This window comes from Polyergus mexicanus, unplaced genomic scaffold, assembly GCF_030449975.1.
Source record: "Polyergus mexicanus isolate NDT 795.1 unplaced genomic scaffold, iyPolMexi1.0 SCAF_21, whole genome shotgun sequence".
Classification (NCBI taxonomy): domain Eukaryota; kingdom Metazoa; phylum Arthropoda; class Insecta; order Hymenoptera; family Formicidae; genus Polyergus; species Polyergus mexicanus.
Window position 1 is genome coordinate 3,199,777 of NW_027223341.1, and position 18,445 is coordinate 3,218,221.

An 18,445-nucleotide genomic window follows, 5' to 3' on the forward strand; every position below is an offset into this window, starting at 1 on the left:
TTCTCTCAAACATCCGAATATACATTTATCTCATTTCAAGTGCAGAAAATGCTAAGGAGTTTAGATAAAACGAACAAACCTAATTATATATACAGAAAATAGATATATGATGTCCTAGAAATATCCTGTGGATTTCCCTAGAATGTGTCTAAATTTTTGCATAAATATTTATACAATAAATACTGGAGATATATAACAGTGTTTTTTTATTTAATGTATATTTCTCTCGGAACTGAACAATTTTTGTCTGAAACATTTATCTAAAATATTCTTAGTACTTTTCGAGATATTTATAGCTATATCAATTAAAATGGGACATCTTATATATAAATTTGAAAATCCATAATATTAAATGTAATTATCATAATATCATGTGATGAGTGTCTTATTCTTAATAGCAGAAGAAGCAAGTCACATAAAAGAATGGCAATCTTCTTTTAAATATCGCGCACTGCATTTAGTAAACGCGCATGCGCAAATATCATATTCGGGAAATAGTATCATGGCGGGCGAGTACTAGCAGGCAGAACAGTGCACGTGCGAGACAACAATATCGTCGCAGTGAACGAAAGTTTTGGTAAGTAATAAAACAAACAAAGCTGTAAACTAATTCATTAAATAAAACTGTAAACTAATTCATTACGCATGAAGATGGAATGAGTCGGATATGACGCATGTAGAAGTGTAATATGAGTCACACGCTTTCCAACAAAGAACGCAAGTCGATATAAGTCGATACAAGTCTCTTCGGTGATTTTCATAGCAGTCTTAAATTTATAATCACGAATTAAGATTTGCTTATTTGGTAATTATAAATCTATGTAGCATTTTAAAATTTGAGTAAAAACGATTTTCAATACAATATCAGCTTACGAAAATCATCCTACAAGTCGACTTGTGTCGATTTATGTTCCTGGCTGGAAAACACCCCATATTAATTAAAAATAAAAATCAACTGAGCCTAGCTAATATAAATACATTATATATACATTATTATATATTTTCTGTATCTTTTTATAGTGCGAGTCGTGGCATTTGTGAAAGTGGGAAAGACAGAAGATACTCAAAGTGATATTGTGTGGAAAGTTGGGATATTTACCTAAAATTATTATTGGCACAATAGAGGTAAAATATTATCCTATATATATATAAGGGCCACCACACAAACTTTTCCATAACACGTTACGTTATGTTAAGTACTGACCGTAAACCTAGATTCGTACATAATCTTAAACTTAAGTCAACGCACAAAGAAAATCGTAACGTAACAAAAACATTACTATGTTACTTTTCTTTGTATGTTGACTGAAGTTCAAGATCACGTAAGAATGTAGGTTTATGGTCACTACTTAATGTAACGTAACGTGTTACGGAAAAGCTTGTACAGTGGCCCTAAGGGTATAGACACTCTTAAACATTGTTATAGAAATTTAAAGATGCAGAATAATTTGTCTGAGAAATAAAATGAAGAATTTTTTTTTTTTTGAAAGTATTTTTTAAAGCGTAACATAGAGAGATCGCAATACTTTACATCATATTTAAATAGTATTCTTGAAAAGCAATCTTGAAAAGCAAAATGGATTATTATATTCAATTAGTGGAACAAATTCACAGATCAATTATCCACATATATATTCAATTATATTTTAAAACCTTTTTTCAAATTAAATTTTGGGAAAGATGATGCGCAGTGTGTAAAACAGACATCACCAATCAGATTGCTTAGCAGATGAGTCAAATCTATATATCCTAATTCTCTTTAACTAAGCAATCTGATTGGTGATGTCTGTTTTACACACTGCGCATCATCCTTCCCAAAATTTATCTTAAATATGATTGTTAAATCGTTTATAGATATACAAAATATGTCACGGGAAAAATCTTTATACAAACGTGCAACTAGTTCCTCACATAGAATGAAAATAATAAAGTTGGAAACAGAATTTATAATGGAATCTTTTGATAAACCATCAACATCCGATTTGACATCGCTTTATAAAAATAAATTACAAAATAAAAATGAATTAGAAAAGGAAAATGAATTACAAAATAAAAATGAATTAGAAGATGAAAATGAATTTCAAAACGAAAATGAATTATAAAACGAAAATGAATTACGAAATGAAAATGAATTACAAGACGAAAATGAATTACGAAATGAAAATGAATTACAAGACGAAAATTTTGTATCTGATAATGATACAATATTAAGAGAATCTGAGTTTTTTGACCATAACATTAGAGTCTTGCAAGATGTTACATACAATGTTATAGAAAGTAATGATTCAAATAGTGGATCAGATCAAAATATTGATTTTAAAAAGTTTTTAGCTGATTGGGCAGTTACGGAATACATTCTACAATCATCATTGCGTTTGTTATTAAAAGGTATAAAACAATATACATGTCAAAATTGTCATTTTGATATTCCATTTGATCCAAGAAGTCTTGTACATACTCCTCGAAATACTGATACAGATGTTTGTGGTGATGGCCATTATTATCACTTTGGTTTGTCAAAAGCAATATTAAATGCTATATCATCGATTTCAAGAAATACTACTAATATTAAAATATCTATAAATATCGATGGATTACCATTATCTAAATCATCGCAACGACAATTTTGGCCAATTTTGGGATTTATAAATAACAATAAAAAAGTTTTTGTTATTGGTGTTTATTATGGCATACAAAAACCGTCTAACTCAAATGAATTTCTTAGAAAATTTGTGGATGATACAAAAATATTATGTGAAGAAGGAATTATTATTAATAATGAAAATATCCCAGACAGCACAAGGATGTCCTTAGGACGTCCAAAGGGCATCCAGGACATACATGTAGGATATCCTCAGGATATCCCATTGTAATCCTCGGATCTCCTCTGGATGTCCTGAGGAAGAGTAAATGATAGCCGTATATTAACCTCTGGAGAATCCAGGGAGATCCTGTGGAACATCCTAAGGATTTTTATAGGATATGTTAGGGATATTTTTCGTATGTTTCAAGGAGCAAATTTTAAAATTTCAATATAAATTAAAATTATGTTTTGTTATTTACTGCCAATATCAAAAATCTAATATTAAAAATAGTTCACCGTTCTTTAATATTTGAGGCTTTCGTGCTGTACATGAATATTTTAGATTTGGCTCCCGGGTTTGAGTTGTGTAATATTTTCTAAACAATCCAATATCTGAATTCCCTATGTTGGGATTGCATCAGAAATTGAACTGATAAAAAATAATTACATTTGTAATTTCCTGTCAGTTGCTCTTTGCAAGCTTTATATAATTCTCATGACCAAATCTCAAATACGAGTTCGCGTGTCGCATAGCGGTAAACCAACGAACTAGCGGTTGAATACTATTATTTGTAAAATTTTTGGAATGTTGCGAACAGTAACATTTCTCATGAAATATTAAATAAATAATAATTTTCGATATATGAAAATGTGCGCATCAAATTCAATTATTAATATTAAACGAAATTAACGTTAACAATTAATTGCACATGTATATGCCCTCTGGAAATCCAAAAGACATCCAATATAATAGACAGGGCAGATATATCCTACAGACATCCAGGGGTTATCCAGTGGACATTTATAGGACATTAATATTTATTATAATACTTAAGATTTCTAAATTATATAAAATAGCCGACACAACTAAAAATAATTATGTATGCATATTAAACTTTTATAAATATATTTATAATAATATCTTCAAACATCCTACAAATGTCCTGAACCGTCCTGGACATATTCAGGATGATCCTGAGGATGTTTTGTGCTGTCTGGGATTCTATGTACAATAGATTCGATTATATGTGATGCGCCAGCAAAAGCATTCATATTGAAGATAAAAGGACATAACGGTTATAAGGCAGTTATATTAAAGGCAAAATGTGTTTTCCTGAAATGAATGCGCAACTACGGATAGACGCAGATTTCCGTTTAAGAAGAGATGAAAATTATCACATTGGATATTCAATTCTCTCAGAAATTCCAAATTTTGATCTTGTGCACAATGTACCTATGGATTATATGCATCTTGTTTGTTTAGGAGTTATGCGAAAATTATTGTACATATGGTTATTTGGAGAACTTAAAATTCGTTTACGACACAGAAAAGTTGAAGCAATCTCATGGCAGCTAGAAAATGTATTAAAATTATATATGCCATGCGAATTTGCACGTAAACCAAGATCACTTACTTTAGTGAAACTATGGAAGGCTACAGAATTTAGAAATTTGCTACTATACATTGGCCTTATAGCTTTCAAATCTTTTCTTCAAAAGAATTTATATGACCATTTTTTAGTGCTACATGTGGCAATTAGGATATTATGTTCCTCAAAGTTACAAGACTTTATTGATTATGTTCACGATCTTCTTCAACATTTTGTATCATCATTCAAGTTATTATATGGTGTACATAATATTTCACATAATATACATGGACTTATTCATATAGTACAAGATGTAAAAAAGTTTGGAACATTAGATTATTTTAGTTCTTTTAAATATGAAAATTACTTACAAACGTTAAAAAAATTATTAAAAAAACCTGATAAACCATTAGAACAAATTATTCGCAGATACATTGAATATGAACAAAATAAGCTCAACCAAGCACAAGAATCTGAAATAACATGTTCTCATTTTTTGGTAGATTTCAAATCTACTCATACAAAAGGTCTTTTAATAGAAGATTGCTATAATCCTCAATATCAAATAATGAGATGCTTAAATACAACAATACGCATTGATACATTGGCAGATAATTGTTGTGGTTTAAGAGATGGAAAAATTATTGAAGTAAAAAATATTGTTTATTGTAAAGAGCTTAATACAAATGTCATTATAGGCCATGAATTCTGTCATAGAAAAGATTTGTATGATATTCCTTGTCCTTCGTCTCTTATAGGAATATTTATTGTAGAGAACTTATCAGAATTAAAGATGTGGCCAATAGAAAATGTTAAAACAAAATATGTTAAACTACCATTAATAAAAGATAATAAGTTTGCAGTCTTCCCATTGCTGCATCAATAATTTCAAATATGTTTGAAGGATAAATATAGTAAAGAATTTCATCATGGAAGAATTATACTCTATTGTCGAGTTTGAAGATGGTTTACAAATGATTCCTACCTCCTGGTTAATAAAAGATAAAAATAGTGCTCATTGGCCACAGTTTACTTCGCATGCGAGATTTATAAAAGCTGTGAAAAAAAAATATTTTACCTCAAGATAATTGACATATAATATAAAAAGGATATTAGCTACTGCAAGTAAGTAACATAAATAAAACAAGTGTTATATAATTTAAAAAGTTATTATTAAATTAAAAGTACATATATAATAAGTTTTTTTTAACCGTTAAGCATTAATAAATTATATATCCTATTTAGACACATATGAGAAAGGATTACTAAAATTAAAGAAAGCAGAATTTATATCAGACATAAATTCAGAGAGCGATGGCTCTGAAGAGTTTAAAAAATCTCGAAAGAATAGGGCCAAGAAAGTAATATCAAGTAGCGATGATAATGCTACTGATGACGAAAGGATTCAGTTATCACCCTACCCTAAAATTCCACAAAAAGATGCACGTGATACAAAAATGAGTACATTTTGTGATAAGTCGAAGCAATTAGGAAGTAAGTAAAAAATAGATAATATATATTTTTTCTATAACACAATATTTTAACTATTCTTATTTATATTGAAACATAGAAAAGATATCTGTTCACAAAGAAAAAGAATTGGAAGAAACAAATACTAATTTAATGGAAATAAATAAAGAAACGTATAATATATAATTTGGTTATTGACAATTGTGAAGGTAATTTTTATAATTATAATAAGGATATTATATTTTAAAAAATATATTAACAGACTTTCTTAAATATTTTATATATTTAATATATTGGGAGACCTTTTGTAGCAATACTTGATAAAGATGAACAAATTATATATGATGACGAATCTCCTGACAAATGTTACAAAACTAAAAACGATAATAGTTCATGTAAGTGCTAAATTTAATTAATGAATCTGTTTTAATGATTTTGTTTTATTAATTTTATATTTCAGTAATTTTATTTTATATTTTTAGCAAACTCTTATTTTCAACGTTATGTAATAAGAAAACTGACAGATATAGGATTCAAAATACCTTTATTAGAAGAACAAGGAAGACTGATGAACAATAGATTTGATATCATGTTACAGAAACTTGATAAATGTTTTTTGCATGAGGAAATTGTGGAAAAAGAAATGACAGAACAATGTTTAATGGATAACTTCCCAATTGATAATATTGAAGACCTGGAAAAATTAGAAAAATCGTTAATTGATAATACTATTAATCGCAAAGAATTAGTAAGTGTATTCTAAAAAATTTGATTAAATATAGAATTATATCCCTGATAGTCAAATCTATGGAAATAGATTTTGTCAAGTGTCTGCTACAAATTTAGTTAGCAGAATGTTAATAGAAATGTAACAGAATCTGATAATAAAATACGGCAGATTAGCCGCAGAAATCGAGCACACACGATCTGCCGCGAATCTCAAATTATTTCAACAAACTGTTGTTAGAAAATGAGTTTAATGTGGACATAGATGGCACCGAATCTGCTGCCAAGTTTTGACTGAATTTTTGCCAATCTACCGGCAAACATTTTACTTATTGGAATCTTTCTTACATATTTTCATTTTTATAGATTAAGCAGCTATCACGTATTGGGGAAAATAATGTCAAAGGAATCACTTTTAATCTTTTACGAATACTAATGTCGGATAAGTTAGCTGCTACATTTAGTTATGTTGGAGGAAAAAAGAAACGAATATTTTATAATTTACAGCTACGAAAAATTATATTTAGTGAGTAAATAATTAAATATTTGAATATATACGATATAAACAATATTTATTCATAAATAAAATTTATTTTATTTTTTATTTTTTAGGTGTTATACGAATTCGGTTTGCGGAAGCAACAGATCATTGTATTTCCGAACCAATTAAATCTTGGTTACGACATGCGAATGAACGTTATGTAAAAAAAAAACAAATAAGTTTTTACAAATTTTCTAAGTAAATGCACAATATTTATTAAATAAGTTATTAATTAATTTTTTTTAAATTAATTTTTACAGGACGGATGACACAAATGTATAAATTATTATATATGTTTCATATGATGAATATTGAAAGAGAGAAGTGATATATTAACATTCCAGAGTAGGCATATCAAGCTTATTAATATCATACAATCAAAACCAAAATGGACTAAACGAATTTGTGCGATTTGAGACATTTTATGCGTGTAGATCAACAGATTGTTCCTTGTAAAACGAAACAAATCACAAAAATATTTACTGTTATTTTTTCTATTATTTTACGTGCAAGAAAGATTTTTATATCTATTTGTACTAAATATCAGTTTTTTGCTAAATTTGTAGTCATCTGATAATTTATTGTTTTTTTCTGTGATTAGAATGTCATTAAGTTAGAATTATCGGAATTATCTAATAGAAAAACAAAATTTTAATGTTTACATCGATATGTAATGAGAATCATATTGAAGAAGATGTATATGAAGAACATGACGAAGCTGCTCCTAGTTGTGAGATAATATTTAATGTGGAATACTTGTATTTCAGAGAGGTAATTGCTAGTATTGTAAAGTTAATTTATATATCACTTACAAAAATGAAATTATCCATAATTACATTTTTTTAAATGTATTTTTATAAAAGTCAAGTGCAATTTCATTGTTTTCTAAAAATATTAATGAATCTTTATATTATAAGATATTTTCTATCAGTTAAAATATAATTGGATAGAATAATTCCTATAAATTTGTTTTAATTTTCATAAGTTTATTTGCATAAAACAAAAAAACTTACTTCTTTTTTTATTTCAAATGCAAACAAATTTACTTAAATGTTCTTATAGTTACAAGTTTACTCAGGTTGCTTTCTAGTTAGCGACAAATTGATACAAAAGTCATTTTGCCTTTATTACTTTGATTGTATAAGAAACAAAAATAGAAATACTGACTTTGATACTTACGTCGATTTGTCATTATCTGGAAAGTAATCTTAATTTGTTTACAATTACTAGTCTGTTTATTCTTACGAGAGTTAAGTACAATTTTATTTTTTATAAATTATATCACGATAGTATTCATATATTTTATATATTAGTTTAATTAGATTAATTAGTAACTAATTAAATATATTAATAACTAATAGTAACTAAAATATATTAGTAATTAATTAAATTAATTAGAGAAGTTCCTGTTAATTTATCTTACTTTTTATTTAAAATTCATATTTTAAAATTTGCATAAGTTTTTAAATACAAAGTAAAAAGGATAACGTACATTTATTTTTTTCTCTATTTTGTGAATATAAATTTAGTGTAAATGTTGAAAGCGTTCACATATTTTATATATCAGTTATGCTGTAATTTAATAGAAAAATTCTTATATACGTTTCTTTTAATTTTAGTTTAAAGTTTAACTTTAAGTTTAAGTATAATTTCAAGTTTTTTCGCATAAATTTATTTGCACAAAAAAAAACATTTTTTTTAGATTGCATTTCTTTGTTGCCAGTATTGAAAATCTATAGTATATATAAAATGAATTTTAGATTTGGCTAACTTTGACTTCCGAATTTGTGCCGCATTAATTCTTCATTTGATTCTTGTTTCGTAAACATTTCACTTCATTAGGAAAAACAACCTGATACTTTTTTCTTGATGAAGTAAACTGAAATGTTCACGAAACTTAGAAATCAAATAAAGAATTTACACGACTCAAACCCAGAGGCCAAACTTAATATTCATGTAGACTACAAAAGTCTTAAATATCAAAGAACGTGAACTATTTTCAATATTAGATTTTCAGTACTGGCAATAAATAACAGGACACAATTTTCAAAATTTGTTCCCTGAAACGTACGAAGAATATCCCTAGCATATCCCATAGAAATCCTTAGAATGTTCCACAGGATCTCCCTGGATTCTCCAGAGGCTAGTATACGGCTATCATTTACTCTTCTTCAGGACATCCAGAGGAGATCCGAGGATTAAAATAGGACATCCTCAGGATATCCTACATGTATGTCCTGGATGCCCTTTGGACGTCCTAAGGACATCCTTGTGCTGTCTGGGATGTCTTTCTCTATTAATACCGATATCTTTGGCGATAGTCGAAATCAAGGAGAAAAATTTATATTGCACGAGAGATATTGGCGATAATGTAAAAAATTTCGTCGCGCTATCATGTTTTAAGAATCATAAATATACAACTTTTAACACTTTAATGCCATAATTTCAACAATACAAAGTACGGAAAAAATGCAGTCATTGAACGACATCGGTTTCTTTAGCGGTTGCCGTGTTTTAAACCGAAGTTATCTATTATCGCCGGTGCTCTTTCTGAATAACGTATTTTAATTTATGCAAAAAATAAGTCTATATATAAATAATAAAAATATCCTAATAATGCTTTTTTCTATGACTGCAGTCGATAAGAGATTAGTCGATATAGATGCTGAATAATATTTTGGTGGTTGGTCAATGAGATTAAAAAATTATAAAATTTCCTTGTCATAATTGATTAATGCAGTGTTTCGGAACATCTGTAGTTTCTTTCCAACCATAGCGTAGCCTATATTACCTACTGCATACATGACAGTTATCTTAACCTCGCGTGTTTCTCTCTATATTTATATTTTGTGTGATCGCATTTATAGTTTCAAAATATACACAATATTTGTAAGTTTTTTAGATTTTCTAATCTTACTGAAGTGTCATTGAATAAACATTTTGTTGGTGAAAGTGTTGGGTATTATAGGAATGTACAACAAATTCTAAAAATTTTGCAACAAGGCACATTATAATTAAAAGTGAGTAATTTTATTATATTTTCATAATTTACATAATATTTTTAAGTATTGTGTTTTCATTATTAAATTGAAAAAAAGACTGAATTGTGACGATGACAGTTATATGAGTAAGATTGTTGTACAAAGGAAAATGATTTAAAGTCATATCTATTAATATTACATCATGTTTATTTTGATTTTAGCAGACGACAATAATGTATAAAATAATTTGCAAACCACACATAGATCCAGCTTGCATTGAATATCAAGAAGCAATCTATTACAAAGCACGAGAATCTTTTAAGCGAGAGTTCAATATTATAGTCTCTGCTAATAGAATCATGTGATCTGTAATGGAATGATCAACGCTTATTCATCAACTTGCAATATCTGTTGAAGCAATAATGAAGTACATCAGCGATACTGGGATTGTGCAACTACATTATGAAATAATAATATAAATATTGTGTGTTTTCTATTAAATTGAAAAAGGATTGAATTGTGGTAATAACAATTATACAGGTAAGATTATTATACAAAGAAAAATGTTTTAAATTCGTATGTATTAATATCATATCTTATCATTTATTTTTATTTTAGCAGGTAACTATAATGGATATTAATTTGGAAACCACACACAGATCCAGCGTGCACCGAATGTTAAAAAGGAATCTATTACAAAGCACGAGAATCTTTTAAGCGAGAGTTCAATATTATAGTCTCCGCTAATAGAATCTTGTGATCTGTAATGGAATGATCAACGCTTATTCATCAACTTGCAATATCTGTTGAAGCAAGAATGAAGTTCATCAGCGATACTTGGATTGTGCAACTACATTATGAAATAATAATGTAAATATTGTGTGTTTTCTATTTAATTGAAAAAAGGATTGAATTTTGGTAATAACAATTATATAGGTAAGATTATTATACAAAGGAAAATGTTTAAATTCGTATGTATTAATATCATATCTTATCATTTATTTTGATTTTAGCAGGTAACTATAATGGATATTAATTTGCAAACCACACACAGATCCAGCGTGCACCGAATGTTAAAAAGAAATCCATTACAAAGCATGAAAATCTTTTAAGCGAGATTTTCAATATTATGATCTCCGCTAATAGAATCTTGTGACCTGTAGTGGAGTGATCAACACTCATTTATATTGATAATTGAAATAATAAGAATTTTGTATTGGTGATAGTATTAGAAGATTGAAATGACATTTGTATATTGCTTATATATTTGATCTTTTTTATTTATAGTGAAATTTGCACATTGGAAATAATAAATTTGTCTATGGAGTGAATACTATTGAGATAATTTTGTAACTACATTATGAAAAAGTATGTTTAAGTTTTGTATGTTTTTACTTATTGAATTTAAAAGAAGAGACTAAATTGAATTTAAGGAAAAACAAAATCATGATGATGATAATTGCATATATAAGTATGATTCCTTTACAAAGAAGAAAATCTTAATGTCTTGCTGTCTATTAATACTATATATGTTTATTTTGATTTCAACAGGCAACAGTAATAAATGAATATTAATTGGCAAAACACGCACAGATCTAGCGTATGTCAAATACCAAGAAGAAATCCATTACAAAGCACGAGAATTTTTCGAACGGGACTTTAATATTATAGTCTCCGCTAATAGAATCTTGTTATATGTAGTGCAATGCTAATTCATTAATTGTCACTAATAGTTGAAATTATAATAACTTTGTATTGTTGATGTATTAGAATATTGAAATGATATTTGTATATTGATTTTCATTTATTGAATAAATCATGGAAAACAGTGCTTTAACATATCACACTTTTATAAAGAGCATGTTGTTTTTATATATTATTATATGTACTATATATGTGTATCTCTCTTTCATATATTATTATTGCACAAAATAAGTAATCCATTACAAAGCACGAAAAATCTTTTAAACTAGAGTTCAATATTAAAGTCTCTGTACATATAATTTTGTAATCTATAATGGAATGATCAACATTTATCTATGAACTTATATTATTCAATATTTGTTGAAGCAATAATGAAGTTTATCCTTTATAACTGAAATGGCTTTACTAGTTCAGAGTTTATCTCTTTCCAATCGTCGGATGTCGTTTTTTATAATATAGTTTTGTAATAATTAAAATTAAAATCGACTTAAAAGTAGTTTTCATCAAAAGTAATTTTGTGTTGTTAATTGTTTATATTTTTTTCATTAATTCTTTTTTACTCGTTTATTGTGTTTGAAATTTACTTGTGTATTTTAAAATAGTTGATATATAGAATGTCGTTAAAATAATCGTTTCATAAAATATAATAGTGTCGTCATATTAATCATATGATATATTATTGTAAATAGTTTTGTACTGTCGTTGTACTAGCCAATTGGTAATTTATTTCTTATACATATGTACTAGTACATTTTATGTTAAAAATAAAAGTAATGTATGCGTTAGAAAGTAAATGTACTCTTATGTATGCAATAAAATATTCATTTTTTAAATGTCGTCAAAATAGCCCTTTGACATACGCATATATATATATATATATATATATATATATATATATATATATATATATATACCAAGTATATAAATATGAAACCGGAATTTGCCCATAGATGGCCCTAGCTGTCAATGTAGTTACCATCAAACCGCGTCATTGGCGCCATTTTTTTGTTTCTGATAAAGATTTTCAACTCACAACAATACAAGTTTCATAGCATAGTTTTTAATAGCGTTGAACATGTCGAATTTTGTGCCTAAATCACAGTGCTTTGAGTGGTTTAAAAAATTCAAAAGTGGCGATTTTGACGTGAGAAACGAAGAACGTGGAAGACCACCGAAAAAGTTTGAAGACAGCGAATTGCAAACATTGTTGGATGAGGATGACGCTCAAACGCAACAACAACTCGCAAATCAATTAAACGTGACACAAGAAGCCGTCTCCATACATTTGAAAGCCATGGGAAAGATCCAGAAGATGGGAAACTGGATTCCACATGAACTGAACGAATGACAGCAGGAAAACCGAAAAATCACTTGCGAAATGCTGCTCGCCAGGTACAAAAGAAAGTCATTTCTCCATCGAATTGTGACTGGCGATGAAAAGTGGATATATTTCGAGAATCCTAAGCGTAAAAGACCATGGGTAACTCCAGGCGAACCATCGACTTCGACTGCAAGGCCAAATCGCTATGGACGGAAGACAATGCTCTGTGTTTGGTGGGATCAGAAGGGTATGATCTATTATGAGCAGCTAAAACCTGGCAAAACCGTTAATACTGAACGCTACCGACAACAAATGATCGATTTGAATCAAACTTTGCGTGAAAAACGACCAGAATATTAAAAAAGGCAACACAAAGTGATTTTGCTTCATGATAATGCACCATCATACACAGCAAAACCGATCAAGGAAACGATTGCGTTTAGTTGGGAAATACTTTCACATGCGGCTTACTCACCAGACTTGGCTCCATCCGATTATTACTTATTTGCATCGATGGGACATGCACTTGCTGAGCAGCACTTCACTTCTTATGAAAATGTACGAAAATAACTTGATGACTGGTTTGCCTCAAAGGAGCAACAGTTTTTTTGGCGTGGCATCCACAAATTGTCAGAGAGATGGGAAAAATGTATAGCTAGCAATAGGCAATACTTCGAATAAAATATTTTTTATCATTTTCATACAATAAACGTGTATTTTCTATACAAAAATTCCGGTTTCATATTTATATACCTGGTATATCATGCTCCTCGCACATTCGTTTACACGTTCATTCACGCTGCTCTCTCTGTCTCTCTGTCTCTCTCTCTCTCTCTCTCTTTCTTTGCTCATTTTTTTATTGTATTCTTTCTTTTTCATTAGTATATTCTCTTATTTATTCGATTTTTATTCTTTTTATTCTCGTCTTCCTACATAATAATAATTATTAGTTTAAGCATTAATTTATTCATTTTTATTTTATAGAATATAAATGAGATATTGTGTATTATAAATAGAAAAAGTAATTAATTATGTGTATTTTTGTATGTACATGTGTTGTATTTAATTATAGTTAAATAGAAAAAGAAAATTAATTATTGTTGTATATCTCATTTATGCTTTATAAAATAAAAATAAATAAATAAATTTATTTCATATATAAATTCATGTAGGGAGACGAGAATCGAAAGAATAAAAGTTGAGCAAATAAAAGAATATAATAATGGGAATAAACGAATAAAAGAATATAATAATGAACAAGCAAAAAGAGAGAGAGAGAGAGAGAGAGAGAGAGAGAGAGAGAGAGAGAGAGAAGCGCGAGTGAAGGAGTAAGTGAAAATGCGAGAAGCATGAAGTTAAACGTGTAACGGAGTTACTTTTCGCGAGCGCGCGCGGATGAACTCGATCGGGATCAGGGCTGGTGAAAAGGTGAGACATACGAAAAGTTTGAGTTATAATGTAGCGTATTTATTCGCCTCTTTCGGCAATGGTCTATTTACAATATATTTCGTGAAGCGGCGGATGATGCAACACGTTAGATGCAATTCGCGTTCGTTATTTGGTGCGCGATGTTCGATGTATCAAACCGCTTAAAATATTCGGCGGCGTACGGCAAGGCCGTGTTTATTTTGACGGTGCGCAAAATGCGCAAGAAACAGGGCGCAGTCTATCGACTCGTGTACGGCAAGGCCGTGTTTATTTTGACGGCGCGCGAAATGCGCAAGAAACAGGGCGCGGATGTTCGGCTCGTGTACGGCAAGGCCGTATTTATTTTGACGGCGCGTGGAATTATATCGGGTGATGTAATTACGTAGCTCGGCGCGATTATAATTGCTGGATCACGGTACAATCGTGTCGGTGCGTTCGCGTGTTTTTATCCGCGTATTCCCAGGTGGGCGGGAGGAGGCGGCCGGAGATCGAGGATCCTCGATCGGGCAGAGAACTCTCCGTCCCTGCTTCTGTACGCGGATAGAGGATGACTAGCGGGAGTTGAGAAGCCTCGACGGAGCGGCGAACTCGCCGCCCCCCGTTCCGTTTAGCGGTAGCGGTCGGATCTTAGACCGAATCTTAGGTAGCGGCGAACTCTCCGCTTTCGTCTGATAAGGTTGGACTTTCGATAGGATTTCGCAGGCGGCGAGGAGACCGAGAATGCTCGGCGGAGACTGCGAACGCGTCAATCTCACGCTCCTTCGTTTGTATGCGAGTTCTAGGATTGGTTCGCCCCCGGGTGGGGATAACGACGCGTTGCTTTCGTCGGGTAATCCTTACGGTAAACGCGTCGCTTCCCCTGGGCGAAATGACGCGGCGTTTCGGCGGGTGACGCTCGGGATCTTCCGGCAGCATTCGGCTGTGCTCGGTTTTCCGTGTAACGGCGTAACGGCGGCCGTATAACGGCCGTACGGTTGTTTATCGCAACGGCGGTAATTCGAATATTAAAAAGGGCGCTAGGCGCCTCTGCCAATGCCCGGCTGGTGTTCGCCGGGCGGCAGACTTCCGACTGGTCCTACTTGCCGGGTAACGATGGGGGTGCATCGTTACAAACGATACGCGATACGTAATAGATAGCGAGCGAGCGATTAGAAAGAGTATGATCGAGAGAGAAAAGATATTGCAATAATGTTAGTGCGTACATATATATTACTTTCTCATCAATGAAAGAAACAAAGATGGTATGATTATGTTTGTCCTTGTCATGTAAGATTGCAGTTCCGTCTAGCGCGACATCACGCAACTAATCTACTGCTCTGTTTTACTCTTGAGCCTCGATCTCGCACACACACATACGCACGAAAATTTTATTTTGCAAAATCTTTTTTATAAAGCTTCTAAACTCACTTCTCTAACAATAAGTTCACTTATACTCTTTGATGAAATGCCGAGTGCGGAGTTTACTGATTAGGCACGTGTAGATTACAAATTTGTTATATTAAGTAAATGTTGATGCAGAAGCCGATAACAAAACTGTAATTTTCTCATTTTTTTTTCACTTTTCATATGAAATCGTGAACTCCGCACTCCGTTTCTCCCCTCTATCTTCTTCTTTTCTTCTCTCTCTCTCTCTCTCTCTCTCTTTCTTTTTCCTTCTTCTTGTATTCTCGTTTGACGACCTGGGGAAGATAATAATACTATTTAAAAAACCTGCAAATTTCGAGAGCTCACTTTGATTATATAAAGAAATGAATAATTTTTTGTACTTCATACACTACATACAAAAAATATTGAGAAAGATCCGAAATAGATCAAAATTTTATGTATATTAAATTACAAATATCAGTTGTAATGATCCGCTTTCGCGAGGCGGTGACGGATAACTCGGTCGGGATCCGGGGCTCGTGAAAGGGGATATCGAGAGACGAACGAAAGTATTATTAGGTAAAATATAATTTATTGCGGATAAACGTGTGTTTGTACAGCGTGAGTGTATGTGTATAAACGATGTATGTGTGTGTGGGCGTGTAGTTGTGTGCGTGTGAGACGATAGGCGAGTGAATGCGTGCGCGAATGTACAATATAATATATGTGTATAATAAAATAGCAGAGTATCGAAAGTATACATGTAATGCGAATGGCGGTATGTGTGTGACAATAATGCAAGCGTGGGCGTGTGAGATGCGGAACGGATAGCAGTGCGGTCGTGTCGAGTGCGGTGCATCCAATGCAATGCACGTATGCGTGGCGCGGAGCGCGATTTCGGCGGTTCGATATAATATCGATTACGGATCGCGGGTCGCGATTTCGGCAGATGCCGCTAGTTATCGGGCGGTAATTTCGGTCGGGCCGGTGGGCAGTCCTTTGACGCGCCTGTATTGATTCTCGTACGTCGATCGGTGTTGCGGCAGGATCCTCCTCCTGCGCGGGTCTTAGCGCGCCGAATTAATGGCGAGTCCGGTCGCGTAAATGGCGGTCACGGAATTACTGGCGGCGCGCGTATAGCGCGTTATATTTTACTCGGGATGGTCTTTCCTCGCGGAATTCAGGAGTGAAACGGTTGACGGGAATACCCGTCAATGGCAGGGAACTCCCTACCACTGGACGATCGCCGTTGCACGTAGGTGGTCGGACTTATTTGAGGTGCCGCAAACTCTCGGAGGAGGCTGGGTACTCCCAACCCCATTTTTCTCTCTCGTTGAGCGTTGTCTAGGATCGTTTCGGATTTCCAAGCGTCTTACAGACTCTGACACGTTTGCCTAGCTGGCCCCCCCATATTGCACAAATTCAATAAAAAAATTATATAATTATGCGCTAATTATGCGCTCACCAAATCCATAAAAAGAATTTTTGCGTTCTTTTAGTTTAGCAAATTAAAAATGTTTTTTTGTGGGGGGCTGAGTGGACAGTCAGCGAGCCCCCCCCCCCCATTAATAACAATTAATTTCAAAGAACAAATACGCAGGATTTATGCGCTAATTATGCGCTATTATCTCCCGATAATTTTGATTTTTGCGCTGCAATCCTTAAGGGACTTCCCTCTTGATGCGAAGGGCGAGATCCTTATATAACTCATTCAAAATAGCGAAAATGGCTAAACTAACTATACACGACAAGTCTTCGATTTATGCGCTATCATATCGAGATGATTTTGATTTTTGCGCTACAACCCTTAAGGGACTTTCTTCTTGATGCGAAGGGCGAGATCCTTATATAACTCATTCAAAATCGCGAAAATAGCTAAACTAACTATACACGACAAGTCTTCGATTTATGCGCTATTCTGTCAAATATGATATCTTTGGTTTAGACTTGGGTTAGACTTATGCGCGCACGCATACATAAAACAAAATAAAATATTTAGATATGTTTCTTGTTTTTATTATATACTGTATATTACAATTTGTTTTGTAGGTCCCTGGTAATCTTTGTGGCTTATTCCTGCAATCATCATACACTGAGAGAGAAAAATAGTTGCAGTTATCACAATTTCACTATAATTTTTAGTTATTTTTGGGGACAACTACATTTTTATAAAAGAATTATATGTGTAAAGGTTCCAGTAATGTTAAAACGAAATGGGGAAAAGGCTAAGGAACCAGCACAGAAAATCAAATGCGAATTTAGTTTATTAAGATATAAAATCTAGCGAACGTTTCGATCCATTTTTGGATCCTCTTCAGCGCAAAAAAAATATATAAAAAGATATACATCCGTTACAATTGTTTACAAATCAATTAACGCAATTAACGCTATAAAGTTGTGCGGTACAAATGCGGAGCATGTCGAAGTCACGTTTAAAATTAAACTATACATGTCATCTGTAGGCTGTGTTCTTCAATGTTCGTATATAGTAAAGAAGTAAATACGGCAGCATAAAGCCTCCGTAAAGACAACCATTTCTTTAACGTATGCCATGGCAGAGAACATGCATATCTGAATAATTACAAAATTATTAGAGACCGAACCTACAAAGAACAATTAAAGAACTCACAAAGAGATGGATTCTTATTCCTCATTGTCACCAGATATCGCTTATTACATATCACAAATTAAAACGTAAATCATATGCTCAATATATACGAGTGCGAACGGTAATGA

General features: G+C 31.8%; 2 pseudogenes; both read left to right on the forward strand.

The window, feature by feature from the left end:
- The first annotated feature begins 489 nt into the window (after positions 1-489).
- Positions 490-3,973, forward strand: LOC138942004 (uncharacterized; annotated as a pseudogene).
- A 1,095-nt stretch (positions 3,974-5,068) lies between these two features.
- Positions 5,069-8,249, forward strand: LOC138942006 (uncharacterized; annotated as a pseudogene).
- Positions 8,250-18,445: the final 10,196 nt, after the last annotated feature.